This window comes from Crocuta crocuta, unplaced genomic scaffold (genome assembly GCF_008692635.1).
Source record: "Crocuta crocuta isolate KB4526 unplaced genomic scaffold, BGI_CrCroc_1.0 scaffold637, whole genome shotgun sequence".
In the NCBI taxonomy this organism is placed as follows: domain Eukaryota; kingdom Metazoa; phylum Chordata; class Mammalia; order Carnivora; family Hyaenidae; genus Crocuta; species Crocuta crocuta.
This window is the reverse complement of record NW_027531282.1, coordinates 606702-622800: the sequence shown is the minus strand read 5'-3', so window position 1 is coordinate 622800 and position 16099 is coordinate 606702. Positions and strand designations below refer to the sequence as shown.

The following is a 16099-nucleotide window of genomic DNA, read 5'->3' as shown; positions in this document are numbered from 1 at the left end:
TAAACTCCTTAGATTTATCCAGTTCATTTAAAAAGTAGTAATGACTGCACACTTAGAAAACTGATTTGAGGATAACACAACAATCTGCACAACCTGAACCAAAGAACTCAGCAGGTGTGCAGTGCAGAGAGGTGAACTGGGGGAGAGAGAAACATCAGAGGACAGGGAGCTGTTTTTGCTTGAGGAGGAAGTTTCCTTTTTGCTTAGTTTATGAACTACAAAGTACTTCATAGTTTGACTTGTAGGGGAAAATGATGCAATATCAATCGTATTTCAGTCTGTTCACTGGTCCATCTATTCAATTTTCTTTTTTTTATTTACATTTCTTTTCTTTTACTTGAATACAGAAAGAGAAAACATTTATTTTTAATTTCAATTTTTTATTAAAATATTTTTCTTTACTTTTTCTAAATTTTTTACTTTTTTGTAAATTTGTCAAATTTTATTTTACTAAATTTTATTTTACGTCCATCATTCCAATTTATTCTATTTCATTTATTCATTTTCTCGAATTTTCAAACATTTTCCTTTTATTTCTTTTATTTCTTTTTTCCTTTTTCTTTTCCCCTTTTTTCTTTAATCAATCAATCCCTTTCAATAACCAGACCAAAACACACCTAGGATCTAGCATCATTTATTTGATTTTGTGTGTGTGTGTGTTGTTTATAATTTTTTTACCTTATTAATTCATTTTCTTCCTTCAAAATGACAAAACGAAATAATTCACCCCAAAAGAAAGAGCAGGAAGAAACGACAGCCAGGGACTTAATCAACACAGATACAAGCAAGATGTCTGAAACAGAATTTAGAATCATGATAATAAGAATACTAGTTGGGGCAAAAATGGATTAGAATCTCTTTCTGCAAAGATAAAAGAAGTAAAAGATAGTCAGGATGAAAAAAATGCTATACCTGAGCTGCAGTCTTGAAAGGAGGATGGATGAGGCAAAGCAGGGAATCAGCAATACAGAGGACACACTTACAGAGAATAATGAAGCAGAAAAAAAGAGGGAGACTAAAGCAAAAGGGCATGATTTTAGAATAAGAGAAACCAATGACTCATTAAAAAGGAACATCAGAATCACAGGGGTCCCAGTAGATTAGGATAGGAAAAGGGGATAGAAAGGTTATGTGAGCAAATCATAGCAGAAAACTTTCCTAATCTGGGGAAAGACACAGACATCAAATTCCAGGAAGCACAGAGGACTCTCATTAGATTCAACAAAACCCAACCATCAACAAGGTATATCATAGTCAAATTCACGAAATACTCAGGCAAGGAAAGAATCATGAAAGCAGCAAGGGAAAAAAGAGTCCTTAACTTCCCTACAAGGGAAGACAGATCAGGTTTGCAGGAGACCTGTCCACAGAAACTTGGCAAGCCAGAAAGGAGTGGCTTGCACTAATAAAAAGTACTAAGGATACATTACATTGAATAGAAAACATTTATGCGGACATTGTCTCATGTTTACTTTATTGGATGAAACTTAGAATATTTTCTTTGGATTATAATGCCCCTAACCCAAAGATGTAGGTTGGAACTACATTTTTATCATATTTTATTAAAATTATGTTGAAATTATAGCTTATTAGAGACAAATGTGTATCTTCACATAGAAGATGCTATGTCATTTCATCTGCTTCTGTTTGTTTTTTTTTTGTTTTTTGTTTTTTTTTTTTTGTATTTCAGAACACATGAAAGTTCAGGGTACAAATAAGTTATAATAATATGAATTTTATACCCCTCCTAAATTAACACTAGATAATTCATACTTTTGTTGTAACTGTGAATAGACCTTTCATTCTACTGTACACTGTTTGTGGCTAACAATACCATTAATATTTCTTCAGTTAGTTGGTAAGCAGAAAATTTTGCAATAATTATGCCACTAATACAAATAATGATAATTTTCTAAATGAATTGACCAAAGTTATAATAAATAATAGTTAATAGTGATGATATTAAGCATCTTTGTTTTTTCTGATTTTAATAGGAATCCCTTTTAATATTCACTCTCAAATATGATATTGGATATTGGTGAACTATTTTGCTGTTATTTAAATTTGATTAATAGAACATCTAAATTATGTCATTACTCAATTTTAAGACTCTGAAATGCATTATTAATATTCACAATTTTCCTCTTTGAATTATTAGTAAGAAGGCTTACTTATGAGATCCTATTGTTGAAATTTCTTTTTTTCCAAAACAAGCCTTGTACAGCTTATCATTATTATTATACATCATTATTACTATAATGTGCTTCAGATTTTAATTTACTAACTTTTAGTTTACATGTTTGCATATTTACTTTTCAGTAATATTAGAAACAAAGTATTTTAGGTACTTTTGTAGTTGGTTTTGGTGAATAGTTTATATTAACATTCTGAAACATTTCTTCCTTTGCTTTGGAGCAATTAGACTAATACAGATACAACTAATTTTTAAATATTCAAACAAATTTTCTGTGTAGATGGCTGGAACTAGTATTCTTTAGAGAGGCTTAACATTTGACAAACTTCATGCTATCACATGATGCTGGAGTCCAGCTCCAGCGGGTCCAAGGGTCTTTGAGGATGTACGATGTTGGCGAGGGAGGGATGAGAGAGGCACGAAATTCTTTCTGGTCACCAGTCAGGCATCTCTGCACTGTCTGAGACTCAACTTTATTTTATGATTAAGTGTTTGGGGGACAGCACAGAAGTGGCATTCTGATGATAAATTCTTTGATCAGTAAAAACTTTCTAGAACATTGATATGCATAACCTTATAATTATGATTTAGATAAGGGTACTCATGCTCATCATATGAGGAAGGAAAGTATCTTTAACATTCAAATACAAACAGGATAATGTTGTTAGCACAATAAAGGCCAAAGTTAGTTCTTTGTGAGCAGGGGTCAATAACCTGTTTATCACTTAATGCGAAGTATTAAAAAAAAAAACAGGTTTTTCTGGAAACGCAATGTTTGCTCCTATAAGCACAAAAGAAAACATCAAAATGTTAGCCACAGGGCTTATAGTTCCTATAACGTCACCCATGCCCAGGAGTAGTACATCAGTCTGTACCAAAGTTATTATTTTATTTATGTAAACCCGAAAGCAATAGCTGACTTTTTGTGTCATTGATTACTCATTCCTGATCACTATTTCCAGATTACTAAGCATCAATGTTTTTCCAAGCTACAACAATTTCCTTCACAAAGTGCAATCATCATACCAAGGCCAGAATAAGTCACTCCTGATAAATCAACAAGGTGCCTTGGAGGTCGATACTCAAGCAGAAACAACTGAGTGGGGGTGGGTATCGGTGGTAATCTGACGGCAAGAGCCTTGCAAACATGCCTTAACCTTACAAGGAGTTTTCTCAACTAGTGAGTTCAGAATGGCTTCTACAACATGATTATTAATTTATTTAGATTTCCTACAACTTCTTGTAATGTATGTTTCCCTTCAAAAATTTATGTTGATTTTTAACTTGTTACCCTGTATTTTTTTGCAAAGCTAATTATCTTTTAATTACCTCAATTTTCTTTCTGTGGTGCTATCTACTTTTCATGCACAATTTATAATTTGATCTCTTTTTTTCATTACATTTTAGTAATTTTATTTCCGAAAGATTAGTTTTTAAAAAAGCATTGTATATTTTTAAAATTAATAGCAGGAAATTATACCAGTGCAATTATTCCACATCTCTTTTACAGGGGTTTGAATGGATTCTACTTCTTGCAGACAAATGACTTCTAAGACAAACTGATTTTTTAATGTATTAGTTTAGTAGATCATTGACCATCTTTTATTTAAATTTACAGTCATATTTTTAGAAAACCTTAGTATATTTAAATTCAGAAATAATTTTTAACTCAATATGGCCATTTTAAAGTTTATCTATTTAATTTATTTTGAAAGAGAGAGAGAACAGGAGGGCCAGAGAGAGAGGAGAAAGAAAGAATCCCGAGGAAGCTATGCACCATTACTGCAGAGCCCGATGTTGGGCTCGAACTCAGGAACCATGAGATCATGATGTGAGCTGAAACCAAGAATTGGTCACTTAACCAACTGAGCCACCCAAGCTCCCCAATATGGCCACTTTAAATAAGCATGCTTGTCTCATTTACATGTATTTCTTAATTGATTTATTCTCACATTTATAATATTATTTAATGTTTTTTGTTTTAATATTTTCCTTCTCTTTATTTTTGCATTTGTCAGCTACGGAATTTTTTTTGTTTGTTTCCCTCCATCATCTCAGTTGAAACAGAAGCGATTTTCAAGCATTTATAAAAGAAGCATGAACTTTAATTAAAAATCTAGTGTAGCTATGTATAGAAAACAATTTGTGGAGCAATGTTAGAATTGTATGACCTTTTAAGGGCCTCTAGGACACAGCCAACAAGATTGTCTAAGAAATTTCAAATATCAGGACCTCCTGGGTGGCTCAGTGGGTTGAGTGTCCGACTTCAGCTCAGGTCATGATCTCACAGCTTCTGGGTTCAAACCCTGCATCAGGCTCTGTGCTGATGGCTAGCTGAGAGCTTGGAGCCCACTTCTGATTCTGTGTCTCCCTCTCTGTCTGGCCCTCCCCTGCTCATGCTTCCTCTCTCTCTCTCAGAAATAAATAAAACATTAAAAAAATTTAAAAAAATAAATTTCAAATATCAGTAGTGATGAGCCAGGTTAATGTGAAGTAGGCCTCTCAAAGCAACTTCTGTGTATCTCTACATGTAAGATATGCATTGCCTTTGTCTCTGGTAGGACGCACAGCCCCTGATCCTATTTAAGGCCAAGTCTCCACTGGTGTAACATGCCCATGACCTTCAAGTCACAGAAGGATATCATCGCTCTGTTAATCCCTGTTCTACATCATCATTTTTACCCTCATGACTGGCTTATTTTCATCTGCATAAAGACATACTTTGATATCACTCATATTGAAAAATTTCACAAACAGGCAAAACACCTTGTCACTACAGTCTTCTAACAAGTACTGCATTTCTTCTGTCCAGTTTCCAAAAAAAAAAAAAAAAACCTCACCATTGTACCTCAGAATTTAGAACAGTTCTTGGCATATAGTAGGAGTTTAACCTATTTTTAATGATTGGATAAATAAACTGAAGATGTCTGATTTCTTGGCAAATGCTGAGAATACTCAGAAATTATATCCAAAAATTGTTTTTTCCCTTCCTAATCATATTCATTTCTGCATGTTGGCTTTGGTAATGAAGAAAGCAGCCTATTAACAATTTTTTCCACCCTTCACATATCCAGCTTTATAATTAGGGCTGACAGTTTGTTACTGAAAATCAGTGTTAAAGTTTATAATGTGTATGTGTTTTCATGTTTTTAACATATGTATATGACTCTATATTACTCATAACTAAGTTTCTTATGTATTTTATATCAAAACAACTTTAATGCTAATTCACATAAGCAAGTTTATAAATATAGGCTAATAACAACTTTTATTTCATTTTGTTTTTTGTTTTCTTCATAAACAGATCTGTGCAGAAATTTTCTTTTTCATTATATGATTTAGAATTTTTCTATTTGTTTTATTTGCCTCTTAAGATATATAAATATCTATGTAATATCTCTGTTGTCCAAATTATGGAGGTATCAGCTTTTTGTCTTTATTTCTAATATTTTTTTCAGCAGATTGTAAGATTATTTTGAGATTACACTTTACAACCCTGACTAATGTTTGACAGAGCTCACTGTGTTTTTTATAGAATATAATTTTACTCACATCATGATTCATTTGTATCCCAACACTCTTTTCTTTGACAAATGATTTTCCATCTAATTTTGTAGTGGCCTTTGCAAGAAATAAGTTGAACTTTTCATTTCTCACTCTCTTGCCCACACCCCAGGTAACTCAACATTCTCCAAAATAAGCATTTCCCAAAATAATAAATTATTTCATTTTCCCCATAAAGTACAAAAATAATATTAAAACCTGTGGCCTTCTAGGGCATCTGGGCAGTCAACTGAGCATCTGACTTCAGCTCAGGTCATGATCTCATGGTTTGTGAATTCAAACCCCATAGGACTCAGCGCTTTAGATACTCTGCTCCCCTCTCTCTGTCCCCCCCCCCCCCACTGAGCTCTCTGAAAAATAAATAAAATATTAAAAGCAAAACAAAACAAAAAACTCTGGCCTTCTCAGATTACCTTTTGTTTTCCAACTCTAAGTAGTGCCATGAATATAGCGTCTTTTATAAGATATATATCAGTGAAAGAGCTGTCATAAATGACCAGTTATAATCACTCTTGGTACCAGGACACAATAAATATGCAAATCATAAAATGGACCTGACCTTTTAATAATAAAAGAAGCCTGATCTCACTTTTCAAGAAAATAACACAATTTTGGAGCACGAGGATAGCTCAGTCGGTTAAGTGTCAAACTCTTGACTTCAGGCCAGGTCATGATCTCATGGTCTGTGAGTTCAAGCCCCACATTGGGCTCTGACCTGGCATGACGAAGCCTGCTTGGGATTCTCTCTCTCCCTCTCTCTCTGCCCTTCCCCTGTTTGTACTTGCTCTCTCTCTTTTTCTCTCAAAATAAATGAAATTTAAAAAACAAAAGAACACAATTTACATGTTTATGTTAATTTCATAATTCTTTAGTATTGGTTCAATTTGTTTAATAAAAAAATCACAGTGTAACATTTGTCCACAGGGGCATCAATTTGTGAACTTTCCATTAAGACACAGGTAGAGAATTTCCCCATATAGTTAAGATTTCTATAAAGGAAGATCAGAAATTGAGATATTATAACTCAAGATCTTTGTCTCATGGAAAAAAAATTAGTACATCCACTCTAAGCACACATACAACTTTTTTTTTTTTTTTAGTATAGTTGACATATGATGCTACATTAGTTTCAGGTGTATAACACAGTGATTCAAACTCTATATGTTACACTATACTCACCACAAGTGCAGCTATCATCTGTTACCATGCAATGCTATTACATTACCACTGACTATATTCTCTGTTACCTTCTTTATTATGACTTATATGTTATCAACTATGTCCAAAACATTATCACTTCAAATCCTATTAAAATAACTCACTTGTATTTAATTTACTAACCATCCTTGTTCTTCAGACTGGAATGTTGGAGCACTTAATACATGAAAACACCCAAGGACAGGAGTTATATCTAAACATTCGATGTGTTTCTATTTGTACAAAGTGTAGAATTTTTTTATAAAAAATATTTAATGTAATTTTTAATGAGTAAATTTGGAATATATTATTGACTATTTCCATACTAGTTTACAAAGTATAGGCAAAACAGTTCACTAATTTACACCTCAATAATTTTGTCAGTGAAATATATGTGTAGATCTACTAACAGCTCAGATATAACAAATAGGGCTGTAATTTTTAAAAGCTGGCATTCCATAGAAAGCCTACTTTATAAATATATAAATATCATTTTGACTAATAGGAAATCAGTTGCCATGGCAGCTTTTTAGGAAACATAATCGTCATCTTCAAAGCATGCTGCTTACTGAGGTGTTTTTAAAATGTAGGTCATGTGAAATTGGTGATATTAGACCCCATTATATCTACTTGCTTTTATATAAGATTTACTTGAGGTATGGAATTCACTCAGGTATGGGGACTGTTTGTGCATTGAATCTTTTAAAGCCTCCAGAAGTGCCTTTTATTGTTAAAACTTACACTGTAAAATGTACACATCGGACTAAGAATTCTAGAAGGTAGACTTATAATAAAGATGATAAATGACCATTTTAAATAGCTTTTGAAATGACATAGGCAATAAACTATCCATTAGATATGCGTTAGATAAGCTATGCTTCTCTCAACCTTTGGATCCAATCTGAATGTGTATGTGCATAATACTTTTATTTCCTTACAATAGGCAGAGGTTCAACAGAGCAATAGCCATAGTTTTCCCTGATTAAAAAAGGAAATCACATCTTCTGTATTCACAATATAGCTGGTAGCTACTATATATTAAATATATAAACTATACATAAATATGTAAAATGTAGTAAAACCCTCTGGTTTTTCAACATAGCAGGTATTTCACAACTAATAATGTGGTGCTCTTACTTTGTATTCCTCTTTTTAGCATAACATATTTACTCGTGTAAAAGAAATCCAAGTTATTCAGTACCTGCACCTATGTGACAGGTACCATCCTGGGTATGAAGGATATAATTAAATCACCCCCTAAATTAGGAATACACAGTTGATGAACAAGAAGAAAATTTCAATCAGGTCCGAAGTGCAATTTTGGTACAAATATTGAGTATTTCAAAAATAACAAAGAAAAATCATATGGTTGAATCTTGAATAGATATTACCTGGGAATGCTTCCCAGATATAACTTGTGACTGACATAATTTAAGGATTAGAGGCCTGGAATTGAGGGTAGAAAAAATTGTGACAGTTTTAGGTAGAAGGAGGGAGAAATCATTCCAGGAAAAAGGAATAACATATGCACAGGCTAGGTGGTAAGAGCAGCAAGAAAAAATGGCATATATAATGGAGTGTTCATGGTTCAATTTATCTAGTACAAGAATGTTCTCTTTGGGAAAGGAAGTCAGAGGTCAAACTCTTGACACAAATATTGAACTTTTTTTTGGTTTCTTGCCAGAGTCTTGATTTGCAATGCCTTTATCGATTCTGCAAATATTTTAATTTATCCTGAATGATATGTTTTGCTGATAAACATGATTCCTTTGTTTCTGTTTATTTGACTCAGTCTGACCAAAGTCTCACAGTTGGTAACGGTGTTCTCAGATCTGACACCACATTACTTACATCATTCCATGCATGCTCTTGCTTAGAAAGGGCTATTCTCTCTCATTTTCTTCCAAGAATCTGATGAGAGCTTTCCTCCTACAATAGGCTGCTATAGATGGCTTTCTGTGTGTGTGTGTGTGTGTGTGTGTGTGTGTGTGTGTGTGTGTGTGAGTGTGAGTCTTTGTGTGTGTGTGTATGTGAGAGAGAGAGATACTTATTTGGATCATTGCAGAAAATAACAGATTGAAAGCAATATTGCCAGAAAACAATGCCAAAGCAATTAGGAACAAGAATATTCAACTCCTTTTCCAGACCAAGGATTAGGAGACGCATATAGAGAGACATGAAAGAAATGGGTAATTAGTGGTTACCTATAAGAATACGGAATATTAATAAGTCCATAATGAAATCCCAAAACTGAAAGTGCAATTATAACTTGCATTTCGCCAGGCATCTTGCATTTAATAGATTTTTAATAATTAGGTTCTGAAATAGATGTTTCAAGATCAGCTTTATACTTATGATATTCACAAGAAGGATATGTTTTGCTGAGCAAGTTATTATTTATAGAATGTTAGTGTTAATTTTAATCATGTAAAAAATCATGTATCCCATTCTTTTCCTTCATACATTATAATGGTTACTGCAGCAATAATTCAATATTATGTTGTATTTTGCTTATTCTATTAAGTTGTTTGAAAGTGAAATGTGACAAGAATAAGCCTATATTTTGTCACTGAAGGTGTTGTTGATTATATGAGTTACCAATTTTTTCCAAACTTGAGCAATATTGAATTTTAAAAATTTGGCTGCTATTTCATATATTCCTGCTAATACCTTTACATGACTATTATTTCTGAATCCAGGGGGGTTATGAATATGATATTTAAACTATATTTTTCAGTGTGTTTTAAAACTATTGAAACTGCAGTGTATATGCTTACAAAATTTATATGAAAGACTATATGAGATAATATATTTGTGGAAAGTAAAATAAAATTTCTACCATAAGCAAACATTTTCCTAACCATAAATATTGCCAGCTAACCAACAGGGATTGAGCACCATGCTGGAACAAAAATAGTCCAGAGCTACACTTTCAAAGTTGAGCACCTGCTGTAAAATAACCATCTGTGATTAACTGTAATTTAATTATGGATTCATTCCTTTTGTGTACACTGGAAAGATCTCATAGGTCTTCCCCAGTTGGTCGACAATCAACCTCTGGCATTTTGTTAAGGAAACTTGCATATTCTCTCAGTAGCACCTGCTAACTCTATCTCATTGCAAATTTTGTAAAGAGCTTCTGGGATTTTATGGCAGCATTGATAGGCAAATAAATTATTAAACTTGGAATCAAAGGCTCCATTAATTAATCATCTGCCCTAGAAGGCTGATGCCCTCAGCTTTAGGATAAGTTGGTGTTTACCTTCACGTCATATGGTAACTTCAGATATTTAATGGAATAATTCAGGTAGTCAAATACTTGTGACCCATTTTAATATTTTATAGAAGGATTTTCATCCTTTTATCCACAATTATTTACCTAATTGTTTGTCTCCCTTTACAGGAGTTAGATTGTGGTAAAATTAAAGGTGCTACATATGTAATCTTTGCATTGATTACTGATTGTCCTTTTTATTAGATATTTTAAAAATATCATTCTTATATTACAAAGTTTCTTCATTAAAATATTACTGGCTCAAATGTTTTTATCTTCACAATAACCACGAGGTAAAACCAACTTTCCTCTGACCCATATCACCTTCTGTAATGGCAGAGTGAAGAACTGTGCAAACTCCCTCTAAAACAAGAAAATATGGTAAAAGAATGGCGATTACAATTTCAGAAATCAAAATCTCCACTCTATCTCTAGATAATCTGAATAGATCTCTAACAATCAAAGAGATTCAACTAGCAAAAGACAGAGAGAGAAAGATCCAGAGAGCGCAAAGAGAAATACAGGCCTGGATGACTTCACTAAAAAATTCCTCCAAACATTTTTAATTTATAAAACTTTTTAATGTTTTATTTATTTCTGAGAGAGAGAGAGAGACAGAGAGAGAGAGACAGCGTGAGCAGGGGAGGGTCAGAGAGAGAGGGAGATACAGGATCTGAAGCAGGCTCCAGGCTCTGAGCTAGCTGTCAGCATAGAGCTGGATGTGGGGCTCGAACCCAGAACTGTGTGATCATGACCTGAGCCGAAGTTGGACGCTTAACCGACTGAGCCACCCAGGCACCCTTAAATTTCTCCAAACATTTTTAAAAATGTTTAATAGGAATCCTTCATAACCTCTTCCAAAAAATAGGTAACATTTTTCAACTTATTCTGTCAGGCCACTATTACTGTGTGTGATATGCAAAACAGACAAAACTACTGCAAGAAAACTATGTTTCACTTAATGGCAGAGAGACCTGCAAATAAAATGGAGTGCCAAGGTTGCTGCAGAAGGAAGAGGAGCAAGAAGGCGTAGAGGGAGAGGAGGAGGGGGGCAGAGGGACAAGTAGGGCTGGGTTCGGGGAGTGGAAGGGGATGGGGTGTAGGGGTGGGGCGTGGAAGGGGCGGGGTGCAGGACTTCAGGTGTGGAACTGGGGCGGGTGTGATCTGGAGGCCTGGGCTGCAGTCCTGCCATGTGGCCTTAGCCTACGTGAGTAGGCAGCACTGGCATGGGCTCTGTCTAGAGAGGATTCAAGATGACCAAGGAGGAACCTCCTCCAAAATGTTTGAATGAAACAAACTTCAAAGTTATGGCACTTGATGAGTTAAATCTAAAATGGAAACAATATGAAGCCTATGTCCCAACTCCAGAGGGCAAACACATAGATCTTAATTCTAATGGTGTAACTGTCTAAAAGGAGTCTATAGAAAACCTAAAGCAAAAACAGGAGTCTGCTCACAGGCAACACATCTTTGTAATGAGACTAACAACCAAAGAGAGAGATAGATGCAAGGGTGTGCTCCTCAAATCCAGTACCTCAAGCAAGCCCAGCAACCTGGCAGTGCCCAACTGGGATTAACAAGGGGAGACCCAGTGATCAACTTGTTTTTTCCTAAAAATGAAAAGCGAACTGTAGTAGACGAAAGACAAACTGGAACAAGCCCAAAATGAACTGTGTGCCTAGAAATTCATACCTGACAGGTTAACAAATCATACTCCACAGTCAAGACTTGGCTGACAAGCCCCTAGGAGAAAGCTGTGGTGGGACAGCCAAGTACTGGTTTCCACTCCAAGAGTCAGATTTTTTGAGCCAAAAAAAAGCTGCATTCTTATACTATCTACCTTGTAATGGTTACTGCAAAGCTTACCAGATGAACCTTGTGTTTGGGCTTTTTTCTTTTCCTCATCCCTTTGCTTCAGAGGCCTGATGGCATCAGACTACTCTGAAGAAATGGCTCCCTATGAAAACTTGCCCTTCTAGGACATGTAGTCACTTGAGAAATGTACCGTTTGAAGAAAATAGATCAGAAAACAGAAGTCTTAGGTTTGTAGCACACTATGCTTTCAGTTTGGAGGAATGAAAATCTAGAGATTTAACATTATGAATTGAATATGTAAAATTCCAGTAAAATGTGAAAATGAGATATGCATCACTCTTAACCTTGAGCTTAGTGACTTAGAGACACTGTTTTGCAAATAAGACTTGAACTTTGTGATTCAAGTTTAACTTAAAACTCAAATGAGGTAAATTGTACCTTAAAAGGGTTTATTTGCTAAATAAATGTAATCATCATGAATCAAACAATAGATGTCAGTCCAAGTAGTTCATATATTTAACCATTTAGTTTGGGGCTCTGATTTACTTTATTGAGTCTTAAATCAATGTGGTTTTAATCAATGATTTGTTCTTTGAATGTTTGTTAATGTTGTAGGTAATTTTATTGAAGACCAAACGAACATATAGATATGGTATAAAACTTCATGTTGAAACTGTTTGAAACATTATAAACATTCATTTCACTACTAGATTGTGTAAGGATATTGGCTGTGATAAGGCTGTGTTGTTATTTTTCAGTAGTGAAATTAGATCCTCCTTCCATTCAACAAACACATTTTGAAAGAGCATTGTTGTTGGTGTTAATGGGAGAATGTGTTTCCTTCATTGTACTTGGGCCTTTTGTATTGCACTCTTGATATTTAATTAAATATGCCTTGAAAAAATACAAGAAACTACAAGAACTATATCCTTTATGATTATAAATGCAGATTATAATCAGTCAAAAACTCACAGACTGAATCTAGCAACATATGAAAAGGATTATATGCCATGATTAAGTGGAGTGTATCTCAGAAATGCAAAGTAGATTTAAGATACAAAAGTCCATCAATGTAATCCTATATATCAATAGAATACATGATAAAAGCTATGTGATCGTCTCAACAGATACGGGAAAAGCATTTGAAAAGTTCTGTGCCTTTTCATGATCAAACTATTTCACAACTAGAAGTACATATGAATCTTCTAAGTCTAAGAAAGTAATCTGTAAGACATTCACAACTGATAGGATATTTAATGAAGAAAGACAATGTTTCCTTGTAAAATCAGGAAAAGAAAATGATATCCATTTTTGCTACTTCTACATAACCTTTTATTGAAGATTCTAACCAGGGCAATTAGATAAGAAAACAAACCAAAATGCATTCAGATTATAAAGAAAGAAGTGAAACTATTCTTATTGGTAGGTAACCCAATCTTGGATACAGAAAATCCAAAGGAATGCACACACACACAAACACACACACACAAATTATTTGAACTATTAATGAAGATCAGCAATGTGGCAGTATCCAAAATTGATTTACAAAAATCAGCTGTGTTTTCGTCCCTAAAGGCCAGGGAATCAAGAGCAAAAATGAACTATTGGGACCTAGTCAAGATAAAAAAGCTTCTGCACGGCAAAGGAAACAATAAAAAANTTGGTGGGAATGTAAACTCGTGCAGCCCCTCTGGAAAACAGTGTGGAGGTTCCTCAAAACATTAACAATAGAACTCCCCTATGACCCAGCAATAGCACTGCTAGGAATTTACCCAAGGGATACAGGAGTGCTGATGCATAGGAGCACATGTACTCCACTGCTCAGAACAGCACTCTCAACAATAGCCAAAACATGGAAAGAGCCTAAGTGTCAATCAACTGAAGAATGGATCAAGAAGATGTGGTTCGTCTATGCAGTGGAATACTACATGGCAATGGCAATGAGAAAGAATGAAATCTGGTCATTTGTAGCAACATAGATGGACCTTGAGGGTGTTATGCTGAGCGAAATAAGTCAGGCAGAGGACAGATACCATATGTTTGCACAAACAGGTGGATTAGGAGGAACTTAAGAGGACCATGGGGAAGAAGAAGGGGAAAAATAGTTGGAGGGAGGGAGAGAGGCAAACCATGAGAGACTCTTGAATGCTGAGAACAAACTGAGGGCTGTTGGGGGTGGGGGAGAGAGGAAGGGGGGTGTTGGGCACGGAGGAGGGCACTTATGGGGATGAGTACTGGGTGTTATATGGAAACCAAGCTGACAATAAACTAAGAAAAAAATCAGCTGTGTTTTTATATGCCAGCAATGAACAATTTGAACATGAAATAAGGAAACAAACCAATTCATAACAGTAACAAAAAATGAATAACTAGGAATCATTTTAACAGAGGAAATGCCAGGCTCATAACTGAAAATTTCAAAGCATACTGAGAGAAATTAAAGACCTAAACAAGTAGAGAGATATCCTTTATTTCAAGACTTAACACTGTTAAAATGGCAGTACTCCCCAAATTGATTTATAAATTCAATGAAATTCCTAATTAATTCCTGCTAATGTTTTGAAGAAATTGAAAAAAAAAATGATCCTAAATTTTGTATATAAAGTCAAAGGACCCAGATAGCCCAAACTATCTTGAAAAAAAAAAAAAAGAACAAAGTTGGAAGACACACATTTCAAATGATACTATAAAGTTACTGTAAAAAAGACAACTTTGCACTGGGAGAAGAATAAGCACATAGATCATGAAGTAGAATTAAAAGTCAAGAAATACACCCTATATTTATGGTCAACTGATTTCTGACAGAAATGCCAAGACAATTCAGTGGAGAAAATAGTTTGTTCAACAAATGGTGCTGGACAACCAGATATCTACATGCAAAATAATGAATTTGGACTCATGCTTCACACAATACACAAAAAGGAGCTCAAAATGAATCATAGACCTCATTTAAATATGAAAAATTTTAAAGTAAGCATAGAAGTAAACATCTATGATTTTGAGTTAGGCAATAGATGTTTAGGTGTGGCACCAACTGCAAAAGTGACAAAAGAAAAACATAGGTAAGGAATTCTCACCAGCCAATAATAAAAAGACAAATGACCTAGGGTGTCTGGGTGGGTCAGTATGTTGAGCATCCAACTTCAGCTCAGGTCATGATCGCCTGGTTCGTGAGTCCAAGCCCCACATCAGGCCCTGTGCTGACAGTTCAGAGCCTGGAGCCTGCTTTGGATTCTGCATCTCCCTCTCTCTGCTGCTTCCCCACTTGGTTCTGTCTATCTCTCTCTCAAAAATAAATAAAACATTAAAAAAGACAAATGACCCAATTCTGAAATGGACAAAAGATTTGAATCAACAATTCTCCAAATAAAATATAGAAGTGGCTTATTTTGGTTACCATAATGTCTCTAAGGTCCATGTTAGAAAGTCTTTCATTTTTGAGGCTGAACAATATTTCACTGTGTGTACATGTCACATGTTGTTTTTTCATTCGTCTCTTGAGTGGATAAATCACTTCGGTTGCTTCCATCTTTTATGTATTTTGAATAATGCGGCTATGAATAAAAATGTGTAAATATCTGTCAAGACCCCGCTTTCGATTTTAGGGGGTGTATAGTCTGTTCAGGAAGCTATAACAAAAGACCATAAACTGGGTGGCTTAAGTGATAGTCATTTATTTCTCACGGTTCCAGAAGGTAAATCCAAGATTAAGGTGCTGGCCAATTTGGTGTCTGATAAGGGTCAGCTCTCTAGTTCATAGCTCGCTGTCATTTCATTTGTGTCCTCCCATGACAGAAGGGAAAAGAAGCTCTCTGGGGTCTCATGTATGAGGGCTCTGCAAACACTCACGAGCAATCCATGTTAAAAATCATCTTATACTATAACAGGTGTGGGAACTTTCTAAATAATATGTATCTATAAAAGCACAAAAGGTGAATTATATGCAAAGGGAACTATACAGAAATTTTAACAGAGATACTAAATAATAGTGATGATGATGAAGATGGTGATGATGGTCATGAAGATGTGGCTTCTAGTAATTTTAATCTTAGGTT

At 34.7% G+C, this 16099-nt stretch overlaps 1 pseudogene; it reads left to right on the top strand.

Moving 5' to 3' along the window:
- Positions 1–11482: 11482 nt before the first annotated feature.
- Positions 11483–12208, top strand: LOC144237560 (pre-mRNA-splicing regulator WTAP pseudogene; annotated as a pseudogene).
- Positions 12209–16099: the final 3891 nt, after the last annotated feature.